Source organism: Lynx rufus, unplaced genomic scaffold (genome assembly GCF_022079265.1).
Source record: "Lynx rufus isolate CCGP_SWC_20201006 ecotype Redwood Valley unplaced genomic scaffold, mLynRuf1.p SCAF_1, whole genome shotgun sequence".
NCBI classification, from domain to species: domain Eukaryota; kingdom Metazoa; phylum Chordata; class Mammalia; order Carnivora; family Felidae; genus Lynx; species Lynx rufus.
The window spans coordinates 127,375,143-127,399,468 of NW_025814823.1; the positions used below are offsets into that span (position 1 = coordinate 127,375,143).

Genomic DNA, 24,326 nt, shown 5'->3' on the forward strand with positions numbered 1-24,326 from the left:
AAATGGAGTTGAACCATACAATGTGCATTCATCATTTTTACCCAAGGATCAACTTAAAAGAAAGAAAGACATACGCAGAATAATAATGATGGCTTTTTTTTCTTGTTAAAGTTTCTGTGGTAGCATTACAAGTGTCTCCCTCTCAGGGGTGAACGACTTGGTTCTTTAAAACACACCTTTCTGTAAAAAGATGGGGGAAGGTGGAAACAGGAAAAGTCAGATGGGAGCCGACTGCCTTGGTTTTATCTTAAGCTAACCATACCCTTATTAATGAACAGACAGGAGCAGGCTTCCAATCAATGTGGTATTCACATACATAATATAAATAGTTCAAAAGATTCCAAAAATAAATGTTGCCATTTGGAACCAGTATGGTTTGGAATTTTCCTCATCTCTGTGATTCTGAAAAAAATGGTCTAGACTCAATGTCTATGACTATATTCAGATGAGCCCTATTCATAAAATGAGAACACAGAATAGACTGACTACTATAACAGTGCCACCACTGGGAAAACAAATTGGCTCAAGAAGTAATAAAATAACTGTGGAGGCACCTTAAGGTAATCAATTTTGTCCTATGTCTTTTTGCTGTGACTGTGAAGAAAGCTCATTTAGTTTCTGCAAGTATTATCTTGCTGCCTGGAATTGGTACCCACAAGATTCAAATAAACTATTGCATGAACTTCAAGCTGCCCTTGACAGAAAGAAGGGCACACTCAGCTCCCAGCCACCAGGGAAGGTATAATTTCACAAGACGAGACAGTCAGGGAAAGTGATCCGCAGAGGGAACCCTTGCAGGGGAAAAAAAAAAAACAAAAAACAAAAAAACAAAACAAAAAAACCCCCACAACCTTACATTCTCTCTCCCTCTTCATCAGTAACCTCGACATAGCTATTTTGTGATTATTTCTCTATCCCTATTTATGACTGTTATCATATTTTTGGAAAAGTATTCTTCGTGGTTGTTCTTGGAAGCAGGTACAATTAATAAAAGTTTAATCCCAAGGCTAGGTATCCCAGGGTCCAAACCTCAGCTGCCTAGCTACCTGTGAGCCATATGACCTTCAGCCGGCCCCTTCCCCATGTGACTTCTGTTTTCAAGGCTGTGAACAAAAGGATATGTGGGTGATAATAATGCCCACCTCTCAGAATTGTTGTGAGGATTGGTCAAATTACCACTGAAAGGCCCAGCCTAAGGCCAGGAAAACAGAATGGACTGAATACATCGAAATCTCATTCCCTTTAATCCTTTTGGCCTTTCTCCTTCCTGTTTTTCTCCATCTTCAGCATATCACCCTCAGTAAGAGATGATTATCTGGCTTGCCCGCCAAGCCTGCTGCCCACAGGGAAGCTCTGTGTGCCTGACACAGGATGTAGCCCCATTAGGGATTTAGTCTGTTTACACAATGCTCAGTTCATGTCAGAATGCAAATATTCCTCAGAGAAAAAAGCACTAATTCGTGTCTAAGGACTTATTTATACTTTGAAGTCTTCTTCATTTTTTTACAGTTTACTGTGAGCAAATTCTGCTAAGGAGAATACAGGGAGAACAACGGCTTCGACTGAGAACATGAAGGTGTGCAGGGGCACAGGAAGGGGAGAAGCATGAAGAGAGAAGGGGATCTCAAAAGCAAGCTGTTTGCATCAGTCACTCTGTTGAAACCTGTCCACCCCGCCGCCACCCAATTCTTAGGTAAATCAAACATGCATTCTTCTTAAATTGTCCACTGTTAGTTTTTCATATTTTACAGCCAAAATATTTAGGTGTAATATTTGTTAAAGCAGTCCCCCACCCCCACTCCCACCAGGGGATTTCCTACAAAGTGTCAAGGAAAAAACAATTCTCCATCTTGCCTGTCCTAGCAATCTGATCCATTACCAAAAGCTCTTCTAGGGAGGATTCTTTGAAACTGTACTTCAGAGACTGGTACATTTACATTGTATTAGTTCTACAGGTAGCTATGTTAAGAATTAAAAGTGAAGTAAGGGCAAGTAGAGTTGGAGTCTAGAATGTCCTACCTTGGGGTATTAGCCAGAGAAATACTATTAAAGTGAAATATCTTCCCTTTTGTTTAAAATGTAAGAGTACTGGGGTGCCTGGGTGGCTCAGTCGGTTAAGCATCCGACTCTTGCTTTCGGCTCAGATCATGTTCTCACGGTTCATGAGATCCAGCCTCTTGTGAAGCTCCAAGCTGACAGCGCAGAGATTGCTTCGGATTGATTCCCTCTTCTCCCTCTGTCTGCCCCTCCCCTGTCCTGCACACACCCTCAAATAAATAAACATTTAAACAAAAATTAATCAAAGAGTACTAGTTGACAGTTACCTCCCAATTATTTTTAGAATAAGTTGTATCCATATGAGGCAAACACATCAATCACTAGATTTGTTAAAGGGTTTACGGGTTCTTTGTTTTGTTTTGTTTTGTTTTTTAATTTTTAATGCTTATTGGGGCGCCTGGGTGGCGCAGTCGGTTAAGCATCCGACTTCAGCCAGGTCACGATCTCGCGGTCCGCGAGTTCGAGCCCCGCGTCAGCCCGGTCATGCTCTGTCTCTCTCTGTCCCAAAAATAAATAAATAAAAAAAAATAATAATTTTTAATGCTTATTTATTTTTGAAAGAGAGAACGCAAGTGGGAGAGGGGCAGAGACACACACAGACTCCGAAGCAGGCTCCAGGCTCTGAGCTGTCAGCACAGAGTCCGACACAGGGCCCAAACCCACAAACAGGGAGATCATGACCTGAGCTGAAGTCAGACACTTAACCGACTGAGCCACCCAGGTGTCCCAAAGGGTTTATAGGTTGTAAGAGCCTTGTGTTCTCCATTCTGAAGATGTAGCTAATCTTTATTACATATTTGAAGCGGGCCTATAATCTATGTTAAGTTTTGCACTACTTATGCAGAGTATTTTCCTGACACTTTGCTACCTGTATTTAATAAATTCTACAGGAATTTTATTTCTTAAAATTACATATGCAAACAATAGTGTTACTAAAGAAAAAATTTTGTTAATCTTCAAATGTTTCCATTTATTTATTTATTTATTTATTTATTTATTTGGAAGAGAGCACACTCATGATCAGAGAAGGGGCAAGGGGAGAGGGAGAGAAAGAATCTTAAGCAGGCTCCATGCCCAGCAAAGACTCCCACACAGGGCTTGATCTCACAACCGTGAGATCATGACCTGAGACAAAATCAAGAATAGGGCACTTAAGTGACTGAGTCACCCAGGTGCTCCATTCCTAAAGTGTTTTCAAAACCACACTTTTAATCATTAAGAAAATTAATTTTAATATTCTAAAAAGTAAACCGGAAAGTATGAATTTCATTTGTCCATGGGTGTGTGCTGAGAACAACTCCAGAGGTTACGGTTGATTATTATTCTTTGAATAAAAAGAAAATATGAGAGATTTAGGACCTTAGAATCTAAGTTACTGTTTTCAAGTACAATCACAGACTTGGTGAGTAATATTTTGAGTTAGGTACAGTTAATTATTTTGTTTCCTTACTAGTATCTTCGAAAAAAATAACACCTATATAAACTTCTCTAAACCCTGAACACAGAAGTGTTAGCTTGCCATAAAAAGAGGTCACGGCCATTTATTTATGCTATATTCATTTTTATAAAACACAGAACATTTAAAACATGTTGCAGTTTTGCCAGAATAGAACTTGGTAGCCAAGAGCTTATTGTCGTTTTCCATTATTAGTCCCTTTTATATTCTCTTAATAGAGCTACTTATTTCAAAGGAATAAGTACAAGTGAAGGATATTCATAAACCTGCCTCTTTAATGATGATGGCTACAAAAAGCAGCGGTAGAAGTAGTAAACATCTAATGTTTACAGGGTACTTATCATATGACAGGCACTATAGAAAGAATTTTACAATATTATCTCACTAATTCCCACAGAAACCTTATGAGTTGGGTATTACTATCATTTCCATTTACAGATGGGGACACTGAAGAAGAGAGAGGGTTCACAGCTCGGAAGTGAAGGAACAGACCAATCTGGTCTGACTCCAGAGACCAGGACTAAGCCTCTCTTGGATGAACTCAACAGAATCTACCTGCAATTCTACTAGAACATTCAAAATGATATTATAAGTCATTTTTTCCCTTCTTTCAAAGTGATTCTTAGGGAATTCTGAGAAGGCATGGAGACATTTTAAGAAATCATAGAAGCATTAGCTTAAATCAAGGAATGTCATGAGAATCCTTCATTTTGTGGACCCTCTTACCTACCACCTCATTCCCATCCTCATTCATGTTATATGCAACACATTACTGTAAACTACTTTTCTTTGGTAGTGGGGAGGGATGTTGTGAGGAAGAGACCTAGAGAAATCCATAAGTGAAAAATCAGGAGAACCACTAGTTTCATATATGATTTCCTATGAATGTTGAAGACAATCCCTCAAGGATTCTTTAAGGTTCCATAATCTATGATGGCCGCCAGCAAATGTTGCATCCCACAATACAACTTTATATTCCTATGCTATTTAGGAAACACATCTTATTTGATTCACACAGAAAACTTGTGAGCTGATGAGGAAAGAGAAAAATGGCCTTAACGTACAGAGCAGAGAGAAAGATCCAAGGCTATATGGCACAGTTCAGAACTAGCATCTAGGTTCTCAATCCCAATGAGTCTTTCATGAGTGCAGAGGTCATATACATATGAATACATATATATATATATATGCACACACACACATGTTTATGTGTATAGTATTTATGTCTATATATATGGCCTATGGCTTGGTGTAAACAGTCTTCTCAGTGAACTACATTTTGCATAAGGAAACCAAGGGCTCAATAGTCTCATATCCTTGTTTAGTGTATTTCAGGATTCATTCAAGTGTCAACTCCAAAGGAGCTGGTTATCTCAAAAGAATGTCTGGCTAAGCAGAGCTGGAAGAATGCATGTCATTAGCTCTTGAAACTTGTTACCCTGAGTTCATGTTCCTAAATGGTTTCTTTCTGAGAGGAAGCTAGAGGATCATGTTTTCAATCCAAGATAATGGAAGTCAGATAGACATGAAAGAAATGGGATTCGGATACTAATCAGGAACTCCAGGGTAAGTATGCAGCTTCCAAGGTCCCAGAGACATACATATCTTGAAGAAATGCTCAATTTCCAAATAAAGAATAGTTAAATAACAAGGTTTTATTTTTCATTTTGACCCTTACAAATTTCTCATTGCTGTAGCAACTATAGACAATAATCTGTGTCCATGGTCCTTGATGGCATTTTAGCACAATTTATAGAAAAAAAGTCAGAAAATAAAAAAAATAATGTAAACTAAGAAATACATTATGAAATTTCTGTCCATTAGGTAACCAGCACCAACTGTACCATCATTAGATTTCTGATGGCAATGATGTGTTTGTCACAGTGCCACTGCTTCTCCAAGTTCTTACTTAGAAGTTTAGTTTTATTAGAAGCAAGCCCTACTCTATGTACACAGACAACAGACTCCTTGTAGACAGTGATGATCCTAAATACAGCTTTCTTTGAATCTCTCTGGATCACACACTCTGGATATTATAATTAAGAAATGCATCTAAGTTTTTAAATCCCAGGTTTGATTCTCTGATCAAGCTAGAAAGGAGCCATACAAACATCACATTACATATCTTCCTGAATATTTTATATTTTTCCAAAGTCATTTTCACTTGTTATCAATAATAAAAATCAACAATAACAGATCATAGGAAGCAGTTGAATATATTTCAGTATTTCCATACAACAGTGCTCTCTAGATGATTGATTCCAGCATGTACACATGACATGCCATAAAAAAAAACCCATGTGAAGGGGAAGGGTGTTCTGTGGTAAAATAAGTTTGAGAAAGAAATGTAACAGAATTCAATAGTTTTTAAGTAGTTCCCAGGGTCTTTAATGTGCTAATGAATGGATAATGTTCCATAGGGAAACAGAATACACAGCTTTTCTGAAAACTATTTGAGCATGAAAGCATTATTTTCCAGAGCAGTTCCAGGGACCAAGGTCTCATGAGACATTTTGTCACAGTAGCTTGGGAATCACACTGGGATGAATTCTTGTTGTAGCTCAAAATTGCTGTGCAACCTTGAAAGAGTTAATGAAATACAGTAGCCCCTCCGTTCCCCCACTTATTAGTGGTTTCTCCTTCTGTAGTTTCAGTTACCTATGGCCAACCACAGTCCGGAAGCAGATTATCCTCCTGACATATCATCAGAAGGTCAGTGGTGGCCTAATGCTGCATCACTATGCCTGTGTCATCCAGCTCACTTCATCTCATCGTGCAAGCATTTCATCATCTCATATCATCACAAGAAGAAGAGTAGAGTATAATAAGATACTTGGAGAGAGAGACTATATTCACACAGCCTTTATTACAGTATATTGTCATAAACTGCTCTATTTTATCATTAGTTATTGTTGTTGATCTCTTACTGTGCCTAATTTAGAAATTAAACTTCAGGGGCGCCTGGGTGGCTCAGTCGGTTGAGCGTCCGACCTCGGCTCAGGTCATGATCTCATGGTTTGTGAGTTTGAGCCCCGCCTCGGGCTCTGTGCTGACAGCCTGACAATCTGAAGCCTACTTCAGATTCTGTGTCTCCTTCTCTCTCTGCCCCTCCCCCACTTGTGCTCTGTTTCTATCAAGAGTAAATAAATATAAAAACAATTAAAAAAAAGAAATTAAACTTCATCATTGGTATGCATGTACAGAAAATTAAAAAAGCATATATAGGGTTTGGTACTATCTGTGGTGTCATGCATCCCTTGGGATGCTTGGAACGTATCACCCACAGATAAGGGTGGGCCACTATAGTCTAAGCCTTACAGTCTTGAGCTTAAAAAAGGTCATTTAAAAATTATTTAAAAATACTGGGGAAGACTTCTTTATATCCTTGACGTCCAAATGCATCTAGGATCTTCACAAATCTGCAAATTCACTAATACTACTGTAGCATATACTTTTCCCTTAGAAAATTTACTAAAATAAATACTCTCATTGCTGCTTTCACCCTGTTACTTTATAGAAATGTTTTTAGTCTTCTTGCCTTTCCTGGAATCTGACTTCCATTAACAGCTCCGGTTTGCTAACATTTTAATTCTCACTTGGTGAACAATTTTGCACTGACTGGAACATTTCAAAAATATTTGAAAATATTTTCTCTTTCCTGAACACAAGCATATTGTGGGCTATAGTGGATTTGTTCATAGGATTTATTATTTATCACTTCAAATTTCACGCTTTTTAAATCATTTTTCTATGAATTATTTTCTTAGCTGTTTTTTTCTAGTCACTTTTGTCTAGATTAGTGCTCTTCAACAAAATATCATGTGAACCATTAATAGGGGCCATACATGTAATATTAAATTTTCTAAAAGCCACATCATGAAAAGTGTTTAAAGATGAGGTAAGATTATTTTTTTTCAGATTTATTTTTAAGTAATCTCTACACCCAACATGGGGCTTGAACCCACCCTGAGACCAAGAGTCACACGCTCTACAGACTGAGCCAGCCAGGAGCCCCCCAGGTGAAATTAATTTAATAATATATTTTATTTAACCAAATAGGTGCAAAATATTACCACCTATACAAGAAATCGTAATAAAAATTACTAATGAGATGTTTTTCACTTTTGTTCCCACCTCGTACTTGAAATCTGTGCATTTTACACTTCCAGCACATCTCACATGTATTAGCCACGGTTCAAGGGCTCTGTGGTTACTGGCTGTCTTGTGGGAGAGCACAGTTCTAGATTGGTAGTCAGCTTTCTTTGGGGGCCATTTTTCTACACAGATACAAGATAAACTGATACACAGAGTTAGCTGCATTTGCAAGGAAGGATGGAGAGTGAGAAAACCATATTATGAGGTGGATACCAGATGATCTACAGGCTCCTTTAATAGTTATGTAACTTAAATCCACTGAAGAGCTTAGTTGTACATGGGCTCATCATACTTGATACGAGGCCCCAGAGTTCCTTAAAATAGCTCCATTCACTAAAGTAAAGAGGTGATTGTAATTGATTTTCAAGTAGAAAAATCAGTAACATCAATTTGAAATGTAAAAATACATAAATTCTGTAAATATATGTTGAACATCATTTGCATATATAACACTTGACTAGGTCCTGGCTTTTCGTTATAGTTAACAGATATGAGAAATCCAATTTCCCAGGCAGTGGTATGTATGTACACACACACACAGACACAGACACACACACACACACACACACACACACACAACCACACACAAAAATACACACATGTATCCAAAGACATACCTACATGCTCATATGCATGTATGTATGTGTGATATAAATCCCAGTTCTTTTTTTTTTTTTTTTAGTTTATTTATTTTTGAGAGAGAGAGAGAGAGCAGGGGAGGAGCAGAGAGAGAGGCAGACACAGAATCTGAAGCAGGTTCTAGGCTCTGAGCTGTCAGCGCAGAGCCCCATGCAGGGCTCAGACTCAAACCATGACCTGAGCCAAAATCAAGAGTCAGACACTTAACCAGCTGAGCCACCCAGGTGCCCCATAAATCCCACTTATTTTTAAAGGGTCAGTGGTTGGTGCTTGTTATCTCTCTCTCTCTCTCTCTCCCTCCCTCCCTCCCTCCCTCTTTTTAATAATGGGCACTACAGAAGAGAAAGGAGAGACTCATTCTTGTTCTATAGCCAAGCTGTTATCACACTTAAGGTTACCTTCAATGGAAAGAAATCTGTAGCTTATTCTTGCAAGTAATGATAATTAACATAAACTGACTGCTTCTATATGCCACACTACTGTATGCATACATCATCTCACTTAATACAGCAGTGGATGATGTAGGTACAGAGGCAACTGAACTTAAGAAGTTTAATAAAGGCCATATGACCCATAAATGGAACAGCCACAATTTGAACTTAGGAATCTCTGCTCAGTCATGAAGCTAAACTATTCACTTTAAATTCATGATGTTCTAAACACTCTTTCGATAACGATTTGTTTTCTAAGCTGAATTAGGTACTTGAAAGCAATGCTGATATTTCTTATGACTTAAATATCTCTGAAGATCTTAATGGGAAAGAACATTGTAAATACCTACTTTCATACTTAGCATAACCTCTCACTTTATTTTATTCCAAGATCCATCCCGGAAAAGACTCAGCTTCTTTGTTTAGCTCTAACAAATACGAGAATCTACAACATATGGCGCCTCTTACCAGGATCATTTCCTCAGTGTTTTCGTTCATCTTTAATGTGGATATTCGGTGGTCTGCTGGCTCATGAGAGATGACAGACATCCTCTTCTGTAAACTGTGAATAACTATATTTGGACTTGCTTCTTCATGCTTTTTTACTAATCCTTTTTGTTTTTCTCATTTGTTAAACTGAAACCTTAAAATGATGAAATTTATCTTAATAGTATCTAAATTTTTGTTTTGGTACTGTGACAGAGTTTAACTCATTACTAGTTGGACATCAATCAGTTGAATCAACTGGACAAGTAAATAACCCACAGATTTCACAGTAGTCCACTTGAAAGTAGGCATCAGGGAGGTTTCTGTCTTAAAGCACCAAATAATAGAAGGTAGACAAAAGTAGTCTTCATTTTCAGAGCCATACTCTTGCTTTTACTTACTAAGTATATTGAAAGAATAATTACTATTATTCAGAAGAATAATGTTAGCAAAAGAGTCACTTTTGGAAGTCTGCCAACCTCTGATTTAAGCAACATATATCAGACTTGAACACATAAAATTTGGGGCTTCGTGTGTCTAGCAGATCATACATGTTCATACATTGGTTAAATGAATGACTGGATTGCATACAAGTTCAAAGGGTCATTGAACTATTCTTTGTTCTTTCATTGAACTATTCATTGATCATCTTTGATCTTTCCTGAGCTTGGTGTTAATATCAATATTTGCTTGATTATGAAGAAGTATGTAGGTAAATACCCTGGGTCATTTATAGTTATTTTTACTTTTGTAATGTTATTTCTATCAACTTAAAGGGATAGAGTCGTTAAATAGTTTGCACAATCAATTTCATGTGAGAAAGCTGAGGTATATGGAAGTTAAGTACCTTGCCTGATACTGTACGATGAGCAAAGACGAGAGTGAAAATCTAGTAGAGCGAGCTGCTGCTCTTCCAAGCAAACACTGGGAGAGTTCATATTATCATTACCATATAAAAGTAACCTAAGTAAATACTGAAGTGCTGGGACTTCATCACTATGATAATAAAGAATGTTTATATTGAAAGTAAGAAATTAGGGGCGCCTGGGTGGCTCAGTCGGTTGAGCGTCCGACTTCGGCTCAGGTCGTGATCTCAACGGTCTGTGACTTCGAGCCCCGTGTCGGGCTCTGTGCCGACAGCTCAGAGCCTGGAGCCTGTTTCAGATTCTGTGTCTCCCTCTATCTGACCCTCCCCCGTTCATGCTCTGTCTCTCTCTGTCTCAAAAATAAACGTTAAAAAAAAGAAAGTAAGAAATCATATTTTCTGTGGTGAGTTACACAACAAACAGTAAAGAAATGAAGTCTGATGTTGGATTGGAATATGAAAAAATATATTAACCTTCATATAATATACAAAATAATTTATGGAAAGAACTTGTTCATGGGTGTTACAATAAAACCCTTTCTATCTATTTAGTCATCCCTTAGTTTTCATTTTCAACAAAGGAAAGCTAAAAAAAATGTCTTGGCCCCTGCCTTCCTCTCTCCCCTGTAACTGATCATAAAAGATGAGTAAAAATGCTTGAAATGTGGCCAATGATCACTGAACTTTTAACACAAACTTCCTGATATTTTCAGTGATATAGGATACTGGTCAGTTTTTTCAGAAACATTATAAATTTTTCTCTGAGAATGGAAACAATACTGGAGGATGAGGCCAGGTTTCAGACTCAGTCTCTTAAATTCTTACTTTAGATATGTCTTAGGGCTCTTGTTCAGTGGTTTAAATAATCCATGGAAAAGCAAATGTTCTGGCAACCTCATTCTCAACATCTCAAAAAAAAAAAGCTTATATTCTCTGTCTTTAGTTCTCATCTTCCCTGTCATTGGTGTTTATCTTAACACTGTTTCTATCAATGGAACCAGGAGTAGACCATTAAAAGCTACAGATATGTATTTATTTTAAGCATTTACAAGAACCCCCATGATTCATTTTCAGGGTCTACACATTTTGTCAGTGTATCAGTGTATTATGTTATGAAGTCTCTACTATACTAACAATAATTAGGATTAGTTTTGGATCCTACTAGGGGGACCACAATTGAATTTTGACTGATTTCACATGAAGGTAGAAATTTGTATTTTATTTGCAAAATTTACTCTCTCTGAAAAATTTATTCTTTTTAAATTTTTTTTCTTTTTTTCTTTTTTTTTTTGAAGGAGACCATTGCTTCTACACACAGAAAACTCAACAGCATACACCTGGCCCAGTTTTGAGGCTACTTCCTCAGCCTTTGCCTCTTCTAGTCTGGAACTGTGAGCCACAGATTTTGGACACAGGATGTTCCTTCCCAAGTGATGGCAGATCTCATCATATCTGTCATTATAATTGGTCCTGATAGCTTCTACCAGCTTAGCCAGAGCTCCTTTGTCTCCTGAGTTCACCTGTGTGAAGGGGATCGTGGTGCAGATCTTCCCGTGGACCAGATGCTCCAGCCTAGTCTTCCTCTTGATAATGCAGAGGGATCCTCATCTGATGATACAGGGCAGGCAGGGAGACTACCAGCTCTATAGGATCCATATCATGTGCCATCACTACCAGCTGAGTTTTCTTGTTTTCCACAAAGATGGTGACAGTACTAACCCTGCGGAAGGACTGGTGACCTCTTAGTATGAATTTCTCCTTTGCACTTCCAATCTCCTAAACCCTTTCTACTCATCCCAGGGTCCAAGGACCAGCATCATTAGCACCATCTTGGAGGTTGCTAGGGATGCAGAATCTCAGGCCTTATTCTTGACCTACTCATTCAGAATTTGCATTGTAACAAGATCGTCAGGAGATGGGTGTACATCCAGTTTTTAGAGGCACTGGCCTAAGGCATAGAACTTAGTATTTAATTACAAAATGTCTTGTTCCTTTCAGCAAAAGTGTCAGTTTCTCTTCAGCTTCTAGTACCAAGCATAAGCTATTTATTTAATTACAATAAAATGATTGAAAACAAAGAAGAAAAGGGAAAAAAAAAGCTTTCTAAGGTAAAAATAAAGCCTGAAAAAATCATGCCCTTTATTTTATTTTCCAAAGTTTTATTTTGCTGTCAGATTCTTTTATAAACCACTGTCTCAGAATAAGTTCCCAAATGTAGGTCGACTGTGATCATGCCTGGTGGACTCATCTGCATTCGATGACTATAGGCTGATTATCTACTTAAAGGATGATCCTCACCCCTAGCACTCCCCTTTCTGTATGAATTTGAATATTTCATATCTGCCCTGTGCAGCAGGCAGGACAACAGGGGATGAAAACAAAGATAAGCCATTCCGGTCTTCTTTAGCAGTTTTGCTAAAAGAGTTGATAGTCTGAAACACTGGTTAAAGTGAATTCTGTAGACTTTAATTTACCATAGCTCAGTGATAAATTTTAATTTACCATTGACAAAATGATTAGCTATCCTAGGCTGCAATTTGGTATGTATTGGGAAGAACATTTTTGGGACCTGGAAGAATTAATACAAGTTCCAGTGGGATCCAAGGAGTTTCAGGCACCAAATGTTGGTTCTGAGGATTATATTTTTAGTAAAACCTCATTTCTGAGGAATTTAAAAGTGAAGCTCAAATATAACAACTTCAAGAGCCCACTAAGGTAGAGATTAAAATTTAAAAGAGAACATTATAAATCCTTAACTCCTTTCCTAATTTTCAAGTCAGGTGACATTATATAGAAACTCTTATTTTCAAAGTTCATGATTTAAAATGTCTGTCCAGAGGGGCACCTGGTGGCTCAGTCAGTTAAGTGTCCGACTTCAGCTCAGGTCACGATCTCATGGCTTGTGAGTTTGAGCCCTGCGTCAGGCTCTGAGCTGACAGCTCGGAGCCTGGAGCCTCTTCTGATTCTGTGTCTCCCTCTCTCTCTGCTCTTCCCCCACTCATGCTCTGTCTGTCTGTCTGTCTGTCTCTCTCTCTCTCTCTCAAAAGTAAACATTAACTAAATAAAAAATAAAATATCTGTCCAGTAATAAAGTATACATTGTTTCATGTCATGAAACCCCAAGAATACATTTCTACTGCCTTAACTTTCCTTTGTGTTCTGCTGAATATGCCACCAATTAGAGAGACATAGGATTGGATTTTGAAAGCCTCAAGAAATAGGAACCACAGTTATTACACATGCTAAATGTCTTCAGTCATTGTCTAAAATTAATGATCACACTTTGACATGGTACAAACTGAACCAGGGTCAGCTTACTTACTTGATGTACCAGAAACCAGACTGGTATCATAAATCAGTTTATGATGAGCTTTAGAGGGAATGACATACAAAAGGGGATTATATGTCACCAGGATCTTGACATTAAAAAAAATAAATAAATAAAGACACAATGAGAAAGAAAGAGGAAAGAGAATAAAGGAAATGTACTGTATAATAACTTACATTGCCTATGTATCTGCTAGTGTGTTTAAACAGGTTAGGTTGGCTTAGGAAAAGTCCGAAACAACTTTTCTAAGAAATAATTTATGGGAGGGAAAACCTCATTTAAAGTGAGCATAGGATATATAGCTAGAACCAAAAGTAGGAGATGGACATTTTAAAACAGAATAAAATATTATTAATTGTTTTGGCTCACAATGGTTATTGCTGGGTTGACAAATCAATCTGGATAAAATGTAAGAATACGATTATAAATTTAAACTGAATATATGTCAAAGATGGGGTCAATTCTGTTTCTGCACAATGTGTCATGTTTTCTACTAGGCCTTCATTCCATAGGTGTGTTCTATTCACCACGAGGAGAAACAGAATGTGAATGCCATACTATTCCTGGAAAATCAGGTTTTATGAATCAGAATATCCATCTCCTAGGTAATCATTTATTAAGATGCTGTCACTGAAAATGGAATACCTAGATGGCCTGCCCTTTGGCGAGGATGTGGAAAACTGGAACACTGTCTCAGAAATTATATAAATGGTACAATCACTTTGGCAACTTATTTGGTGATATCTAAAAACATGCATAAACTGCAGTCCAGAAATTCTACTCTTTGGGATACATCCAGCATGTGTATATGCACTCACACTTACACATAGACCATAGTCATTTGTTTATCAGGTGACATATACTAGAATGTTCACAGCATCTCTATTCATAATAGCCTCAAACTGAAATACCCAATTATATGTCAACAATAACATTAATGAGTAATTGACAGTACATTCACTCATGATATATTATCATGAGAATGAACAATCTACAACCACAAAAAACAATATAGATGAATGTTACTATTGCAATGTTGATGGGAAGAGGCCAAAACAGAAGAGTTTATATTATATAATTTCATTCATAAAAAAAGTTCAGAAACAGGCAAAAAAAAAAAAAAAAAAAAACCTTGTGTGCTCTTAGAATTCTGGATAGTTGTTACCTTTGGAAGCACTGTGACTGCAGAGAGCACGAAAGGGTATCCTTGGTCATGTTTTATTTCTGGATCCGAGGGCTGGTTATATGAAAATGGCTAAGGCTAAGCATTTTTTTTTCCTGAGCTAGTTGCATATTCACACCCATCATCTTGAACCGATAGATTCTCATGGAGCACTAAGGGCTATATACAAGAAAAGAGAGTCCCTTTCCTTTTTACCAATACTGGGTGGGCAACATAGTTATTTTTAAGTCATCTAGAGCTAACAGAAACATTAAGCCTTTCAAGTCCATTTCAAAACAGAAGACAATTGTCTCCCCTGCCAATAATTTCTTCTTTACCTTTCTTGGCATTTCTGCAAGTGAGATCTCTCTGACATATCTGTTGTCTCAGTCCAAATGGATTTTCTTTAGGAAGAGGAAAACAGTGTGTAGGTTCCTCAAAAAATTAAAAACAGATCTACCCTATGACCCAGCAATAGCACTGCTAGGAATTTACCCAAGGGACACAGGAGTGCTGATGCATAGGGGCACTTGGACCCCAATGTTTATAGCAGCACTCTCAACAATAGCCAAATTATGCAAAGGGCCTAAATGTCCATCCACTGATGAATGGATAAAGAAATTGTGGTTTATATACACAATGGAATACTACTTGGCAATGAGAAAGAATGAAATATGGCCCTTTGTAGCAACGTGGATGGAACTGGAGAGTGTTATGCTAAGTGAAATAAGTCATACAGAGAAAGACAGATACCATATGTTTTCACTCTTATGTGGATCCTGAGAAACTTAACAGAAGACCATCGGGGAGGGGAAGGGAAAAAAAAAGTTATAGAGGGAGAGAGCCAAACCATAAGAGACTCTTAAAAACTGAGAACAATCTGAGGGCTGATGGGGGGTGGGAGGGAGGGGAGGGCACCTGTTTGGATGAGCCCTGGGTGTTGTATGGAAACCATTTTGATGATAAATTTCATATTTTAAAAAAAGGAAAAAAAAAGAAAAAAGGAAGAGGCACCTGACGGTGGTTGTCCGAGTGTCTCAGCCAAGGGTTAGGGGAGCAGCTCACACAAGAGAAGTTGTAGAGTATCCTCTTCCTCAACAAGGGGACACAGAACAAAAACGTGCCCACCGCCAGCAGCAGCACCACTGGCAGCTGGCAACTGGCTTTGCTTAACACATTTTGAACTTCATAACAAATGGCTACAGAAGGTTATGGGGGGAAAATATCCAGTCATTTTCTAGGAAATGGTAAGTATATACATACGTAAAACAATTACAGGAGCAGTAAAATGTTTTTGTCTTTCAGTTCATCTGAGATCGAGACAGTGATGCTTTGTGGAACTCACGGATGAGAACTTACTATCAAGTACAACCCAAAAATGGCAAAAGGATTTTTCTGTTATGGTTTTCTCTCTCGTATGGTGACCACTCTTTCACTAGAGAATGCACTTACATCATCAAATTAATGTGATGCCTAAACAGGACATAAATCTTCCCTTTAGATGAGAACACTAATCAGATTCAGCTAGTTTTTCACTCTCCATCCATCTAAACACTGCAATTATGTGAAAAGAAAAACCTCTGGAAACCAAGGATACTTTACAAAGTTAGACCTCTCTTCCTAGCCAATCCATTTTACTATCCTATATAAACAAATTCTGCCATTGCATTCCTTTATCCATAGCAACTTCAAGTGGATAATCCACAAATCAATTAAAGACAAGTTAATTGCCAAAAGGGATCAAGCAACAAGCATTAGAAGCATAATATTTACAGGCACCATCTGAAAATTTATGTGTTAGAGAAAAGTTGGGCTGACTAGCTCTCCCTGTAATCCAACAATTTAAATGTGTATGATAACTTTTGAAAATAAAAAAAATGCATCACATTATTTCTCCCAGCTTATGACATCTCTATTTTTAGGGCTGACATGGACAGATAAACCAAGCCAAAAAAAGGTACTACTGTAGGATATACTACTGCTATTGATTTTTAAATTTCATTTTTTTAACTTTAATATTTTATATCATGGAACTTTTTGAGGATTACACAAAACAATGTAAAAGAAAGTATGATATCCACCCCCCTTTCCTTCTTCTCTTTGCATGTTTACAGTTAAGGAGAAGCAAAGACAAATTCACTGAGGAGACTGGAGTCTGATATGACCAAGAACACAGTCAATAATGAGGTGAATATACATGTGGTTCCATCAACTGGGTGCAATTCTTAGTTATGTCTTGCCTGCCTAGGACTGCAAATGTACTCACGGATATATGGAATGGACACACTTCGATTATATGTAACTAAATAGCTCTTTTCTTTATGAAGGCTTCCTTGATTTCTTCAAGCAGAATCTCCTGTCTCAGTACCTATGTTGTTTTATGTAGTTGTTAACTTGTTTATGCTTTCTTCCACTAAGAGGTAAGCTATGTGAGAGCAAAGATCTCATCCATTTTCCTTATCATTATGTTCCTAATATAAGGTTAATACTGTCAGGTGGCTAGTAAAACACCAGACAAAGGGGTGTGCTAGAGCTGTCCACACCAGCTGAAAAAGCAGACTCTTCCATGTTCAGGAGTATTTCTAAATTGGTCATTATACCTACAACTGTAAAAAGTTAAATGATATGGGGTACCTGGGTGGCTCAGTCGGTTAAGCATCTGACTTCAGTTCAGGTCATGATCTCACAGCTCGTGGGTTCGAGCCCCACATCAGTCTCTGTGCTGACAGCTCAGAGCCTGGAGCCTGCTTCAGATTCTGTGTCTCCCTCTCTCTCTGCTCCTCCCCGGCTCATGCTCTCTGTCTCATTTAAAAAAAAAAAGTTAGGGAGGGAGCCAAAACATAAGAGACTCTTAAAAACTGAGAACAAACTGAGGGTTGATGGGGGGTGGGTGATGGGTATTGAGGAGGGCACCTGTTGGGACGAGACTGGGTGTTGTATGGAAACCAATTTGACAATAAATTTCATATTAAAAATAATAAAAACATAAACGTTAAAAAAGTTAAATGATATAAACTTATTAAATAAATGATGTTAAAAACACTAGTAATAAACATTCAAAACTCTTTAGTTCCTAGCACTTTGACTACATTGTTACATTATGTACATTCTTGAGTTCATTTACATCAACATATCTGCCTGCACTACAATGCACCTCTTGCCAACTCTCCATCAAGTGACCTCTACAACTTGAAATGGGCCACTGGGAGGATTTGAGGAGTTTTGAAATCAGCAAATATTACAAACAGCCTTTTTTTTTCCTTTTGGTGTCTTCACAGAAAGCTGGCTGTTAACATTTACCAGCCCAGTACTGAACAGGCTTATCATAGGCATTCAAAAATAGTTTGTGAATGAATGAATTCATCTTTTATGTGAGTTCTGATTACATTTGAGTGTTTGTTCATGGGAACATTAGTTTTTAATGTATTCCTTTAGCCCACCACAACGTTCATCTTTTTCACTCTCAAGTTTTCTTTTCACAATGGGGCTTACATACTTCTTGCTCTTGAAACATCTGCCTTTCACATTTGATTGACTTCCCATAATTAAAGTACTATGTATCGACTCTGTCCACAGATCCATCTTTTCTCTGCAATATTTTAGTTGTTCCCCTTCCAAATTTACATTATCATTAGGTGTCAAACTGTACAATTTGACAAGTTTATTAGTTTCATAATAATGAAACTCCCTTGCCAATGAGATTGGCAATGAGATGACCAATGAGATTTTCTTTTGCTCTGATTCACAGTCACTCTGGGCACTTATCTAACTCAGCCTTACAGAAATTAAGAGGTTTTCTTCAGCCCCTTGTTAAGAAAATTAGAGAAGCCCTTCAATTACGGTTCAAATGTGAAAAACATAATGGAGGTTAGGAGGGGACACCGGCAAGGCAGGAGGTGGGTATTTGACAGTGGCAAAGCACACAGGGGTGGGAGCCTCCACAGCGAGAAGAAGCAAATGAAGGGGTACAGAAGCAGATGTTCCCCCTCTAGCAAAGTGTTCATTATTTGCTATGCTCAGTCTGAACAAGTCTTCTCTGGCCCACTCAATTAAGGTACTAGCCCTTAAAACTGTGTGCTGGGATTTCCTCAGTTTAATGACTTATAGCCCAAATTCTACTAGCTAAAAATCTAGAATCAACATAATGACAATATTATACATTTTATTCACCACGAATACTCACATCCATTACACTTCTAGTTTTAAGCGTAGTATGGCTCTCATGTTGACCATCAGAAATACTCACAAGCATGATTACAAACTCTCAGCAGTGGAAGGTATCTCTCCTTCTTCTGCTACCTTGATTTCTGCATGTCCTGCCAGTCCACATCTGACCGTGCTCCAGGCTGGTGTGTAGCTCCCAGCCACCTAATAGCATCTGTACTTTTATAATAACCACACACAATTTTATATCTTTCTGTCTACGCTTGCTCCATGTGCTGTCTTGATAGTACAGAGAACTCACAAGCCCTATTTCCCCTCTTCAACTCTGTGTCTGGTCAGCATTGCTAATTGCACAGATTCCTTTGGATGTTTGAGATATGTTTCTTTCAATTTAGCAAATCTTAGCTAATGCCCTCTGCAAAAACCCTAGTTACGAAAAGGCTCTTCCAAATCCCTATTGCAGCTGTTGTAGGATGGGATTTTTAGATTTGTAGGTAAAGTGTCTGAGTGTAGTCTTCCTTAGAGGACTCTTTCTAGTATTTAGAAGCCCATCTTTTTGTGGTGGCTACCCAATTTTGACTCTCGCACTCCTCCCTAGTTGTAGAAAGTGGGCACCAAATCATTCTGTTTGCCACCTTACCAAAGACATTTATTTAAATGGGATCTACACTGAGGTGAGGGGTGGGGGGGACATTGGAGAAAAAAATTCGTGCAGAAGCACACAGAACCATGGTTTGTACAGGTCTGGCTGTGACACCATCAAATTTCATAACCTGGGTCTCTCTAGATCTTTAGGTTTTTCAATGTAAGATGATGGGTTTGAGCAGATGAACTCTTAGGTCTCTCCAACTTTAACTCTCTCTTCCATGAATTTTGCAAAAGGAAGCAGAGTGTCCCCATTCTTGTCAGTGGTCTAGAAATATTTGCTGATAGTTTCATTCATTCAATGTGTATACATCAACCACCTACACTACGTCACACACCCTTACAGGTGTTAAAGAGGTGGAAAAAAGAAGGCAAAAATCGCTGTCACATGGAACTTACATTCTAGTATTAATAATAACTAATATTTATTTTAGTGCTTTCACGTGCCAGGAATTACATATGATTAACACACTTACTCCTCACAACATCTCATTTTACAGATAAGGAAACTGAGGCAATAAAGTTAAATAACTTTTGAATGTCTCATAACTGTGAATGAAAGTATGGAAATTTGAACCTCAGCTGTATGGGTCTAGAGCCAGCCAGCTCCCAACCATCACTCCACACCACCTTCCAACGATGCAGATGTTTGACCTGCAAGCCGCCAGCTGTATTGCTCTAATATGTAACCAAATGCAGCCCCAATGACGAAGGGTAACCTATAAACCTATCTAAGAAGCATCACAAAATTGGTGAAATGGTAAGAGAACTGTGGGAAATTCTATAAAAGAAAGAGGGGGTAAGCAGCTGATTGTTAAATACATATTTTCGCTGAAAGGCACAATGGCTTTGTGAAGTAGGCATTTATATTTTCCATTTATAGACATGGAATCTACTGATGGCAGTTAGGGAAACCACTCAGTCAAGAAAGCAGCAGAGTTGGCATTCAAACTTCATCTGTTCAGCTCTAAAGCCAAAGTCTTTCCCCCTCTACTATGCTACCTCTGCCCACATGTGCAGTGATTGTCAACCTCTCTGCTATTCCTACAATGATTGTTATGTGGCCTATAAGGTAACTATTTCTTCCCATTTTCAATAATGCTATTACTCTCCATTTGGAATATGGTTAAGAAGGCCAGTTTAATATTCGCAACAATGCCAGTGGAATAAATAGGCACGGAACAGGATGAAGTTGACCTCTTTAAGCCCAGACAATCTTCAGGCTCCACTGAACAGCTGGCCAAGAAGCAACATTTTGGCAGTAAAATAAAACCACATGACCAATGTATTTGGCCAGATGATATGAGCCAGATGGAAGCCCACAAACAAAACCCAGTGAGAGGATAGAGCCGGGCCACTTAACTCACCGATTAGGGATTGTTTGTTTCATTGTTTCTTAACATAAGAAATACTTACAATTGGGCATTCTTGCTCAATACTGCTCTAAACCAATATCAATTAGTTTAGATGACAGTTTAGGTATTATTTAGTAAGTTTCTATTTTCATTGACCACCAAGCCATGTTCTACATCAAATTGCAAAATGATCTCTTTTCAGGGAAAGATTAGGAGTTGAGCCCAGCAGGACAGTAAATCTATTGAATCGCACTTCTTGGGGCACCTGGGTGGCTCAGTTGGTTAAGCATCCGACTTCAGCTCAGGTTATGATCTCGCAGTCTGTGAGTTCGAGCCCCGCAGCGGGCTCTGTGCTGATGGCTCAGAATCTGGAGACTGCTTCAGATTCTGTGTGTGTGTATGTGTGTCTGTCTGTCTGTCTCTCTCTCTCTCTCTCTGCACCTCCCCCAGTCGCACTCTGTCTCTCTCTCTCTCTCAAAAATAAATAAACATCCAAAAAAATTTTAGAATTGCACCCCTCATTAGGGCACACTCCTCCCTGTGTGGCCATGAGAGGATTTGCTCAGGAAACTAGAGGTAGCAGACTGACTATTTAGAAGTCTAGGCTCTGGGACAGACTGCCAGGGTCCAAATTTGGGCAAGTTTCTCAAACTTCGCCTGGTTTCCTCAGCTATAAAAGAAAGAAAACAGTTGATCTATCTCATGGAGTTGTTTTGTGGAATGAAGTGAGACAACACATGTACCTTACTGGGAACACGACATGGCACATGTAAGTGCCTAAGAGAAATTAGATCTTATCAATTACTTACTTGTTACTTATATTACTCCAGACTTTAGTCTCTCTGTGTGTGTGTGTGTGTGTGTGTGTGTGCTCACGCGTCTGTGTGTGTGTGTGGCCTCTAATCCCTGAACCTTCAATTCTTTCTCCCTTATTTGGTGGTATTTCTCCTCACTTACCCTATAGAATTAATGGAGATGAGCTGTGGGACAGTAAAAACAATATTTATCACATCTCTTACATCTGAAAAGCTTTACACAAATGCTGTGCAATGGGAGGCATGAATGTGGTTCTTAGAAAGTTATATCCCAGTGTATTGACTTGTTGGTGGCACTCATTTCCCTTCCTAAGGCCTGGGTTCCAGCTTGCTTTTCTAGTGGGTATTGCTAGGCTTACTTTGACAACGACTGAGGTGCTAAGGCTCAGGTTTTAGTCGTAACACAGCAGCTGACCACACTCTCTTGTCCCTGCTCATGGCTGCCTCTATCAGATGTCCAGATCCAAGCTGCAGATCTAAACATAGATTTGTAAGAGCACAGGGGATGACTTAAGGTCATTGATGGTTTTTTGTTCTAGTACATGTGGCTTTTCATGACTCTAATATCACTTGTGCTTTTGTTTCTTCATTTGATAATTCTCCTTTCCACTGATCAGTCTATTTCACGTTAAAAATATTTACTTCTTAGCCCTTCTACAAGAGGTACAGGTATGTGCAAATGAATTTAATGAATCACCTATTTAGCAGCTCTGTTAAACCGCTGGGGGAGCGATGTTGACGTCGATGTTGAAACTACCGGCAAATAGAGATTTGGAGATTTTCTGAGAATCTCAATTATTTAGAGTATTCCATGACCCCTGTTAGTATAAGAGACAAGAAAACTAGAACTGCTTTCTGCTTCTGGCTTGTGGGATGCTAGGCGAATCATGTCTGTCCTAAATGTACCTTGGATGGCTTTCTTTTCTATTTGCATACAACCACCCCAGAATCACCACATAAAATGTTTGTGTGGTTTTTTCTTCTTTTTCTTTTAGCATCCCTTTCTGAGAAGACGGAAAGCAGAAAGTTTTGTGAATTGTTCTGGTTGAAAGACAAGACCATCTCTTGAAGGGTAACTTTCTATTTAAAGTTTCCTTGAACATTACAATACTTTCAAACAATAGCAATTAGACGAACAAAATGTCCTAGTGTTGTTCCCTTGGTGAGCTGGCAGAGTTCATCAACCTGCTAATTCTTAGCTCCTCATTCTTTCTTTCCTTCTCAGATCATTTTCTGTCCAAACTTTTAGGTACTATATTTAAAACTCCAACATAAATTCACACGTTATTTCTTCAAACCTAATGTGAGGAACACATCATTCCCTTTTCACTCTCCTCAAAAACATATATGAAAGATGTGGCTCTAAGTAATAATTGGCACTCATTCCATATCCAGAGAGGAAAATTAGTCTCCTTAGTGTGCAATCCTCTCTTTCTCTCTATCAAATAAAATGTGGCTTCATACACTATATATTAATCATATTTGGCTTTTTATAAAAATGTATTTTGCCCACAGAAGACAAAAATTTTGTCACTGCTGAAAAACTACTTTCAAATCTATTTTAAGCATTGTTTAACTGTCTAAGATTGTACTTCTCAGAGATGAACAGTCATCCAATGTATATGATTTGCTCTTACTTTAACAAATCAGACTCTAACTGAATTCCACAGATTCTAGGCTTGGCTTTCCTTTACCCTGAATGCTACAAGAAAGTGAAAACAATGCCAAAGAAAACTATTCCAGATTAAAGGTAAGTGTACCATCAGTATCATGCATTCATGTCCATTCCATCTTCAAAGAAAAAAAATATATTATACTAGACACATTTCAGGATTTTACAGAATATGAAATATTTTTCTCGAGCCTATAGTCTTGTAAGGGGGAAATTCAATGAAGAAAAATTAGCTGATGCCCAGTTATGTTAAAAAATCAATTAAAAAAATTTCAGAAACAAGGTTGCAAAATTGTGGGAAAATTTAAACATTTATATTAGTTTAACACCTTTAACCCCAGGAATGCTAGGCAATAAAAATGTGCCATTCAGAAGATAACTGTAGAATTTAAGTGTGTGTGTGTGTGTGTGTGTGTGTGTGTGTGTATGTGTGTACACATACATACCTATATTGATTCACAGTGCATTTGAGGTGGTGTGGCCTGTTAAAGTTTACAGTTAGATGAGAAATATCTTTTTTCATTATTGTCAGTACACTGCTGTAGCTGAATGCATAATCTTTTTGAGCAATGACAGACCTCTGAAAATGTGAGACCAGAGTGGTCAACTGGCCTCCGACTTCCCTAACTATCTCCTGAACCCCTGGCCTCTGATAGTCTCTGATTATTTCAACAACTTGGCTTTGCAAATAAAGTAGCGATACCAACTAAGATAGTATAGCAAATGCTTCATCAAATATGAATTAATGGCACTCCTGTCACATGTAAGGGAGCCCCTGGCATCAAAGAATTTACAGTCCAAATAGAGAGACAAAACAGGACCCAAAGTATAGTGAAGACAGTTCATGCAAATAATTTAATTATTACATGGGCAATTCGCATTCACATTAAAAGTCTATCAATGAGGGACAAAGTCTCTCAGGTGCCAAAGTGGATTGGTCCATGATGGTGATTCGGGATGTCACTCTTACCTCTTGTTATGAAAGAGGCTTGTTAGAACTAAGAACCTGGGCTGTATTTTGGAAAGGATAAGAACTTGACCAACAGACAATGAAGATAACTTTGCCAGACTAAGGCAAGTTGCATAATATATCTG

General features: G+C 38.2%; 1 protein-coding gene and 1 pseudogene across 1 annotated transcript in view; both read right to left on the reverse strand.

Moving 5' to 3' along the window:
- The window catches only part of LOC124517405 (cAMP-specific 3',5'-cyclic phosphodiesterase 4D-like), a 545,211-nt gene that overhangs the window by 149,967 nt on the left and 370,918 nt on the right, over nt 1-24,326 (reverse strand). The window lies entirely within an intron of this gene.
- On the reverse strand, nt 10,533-12,105 carry LOC124517415 (60S ribosomal protein L7a-like; annotated as a pseudogene).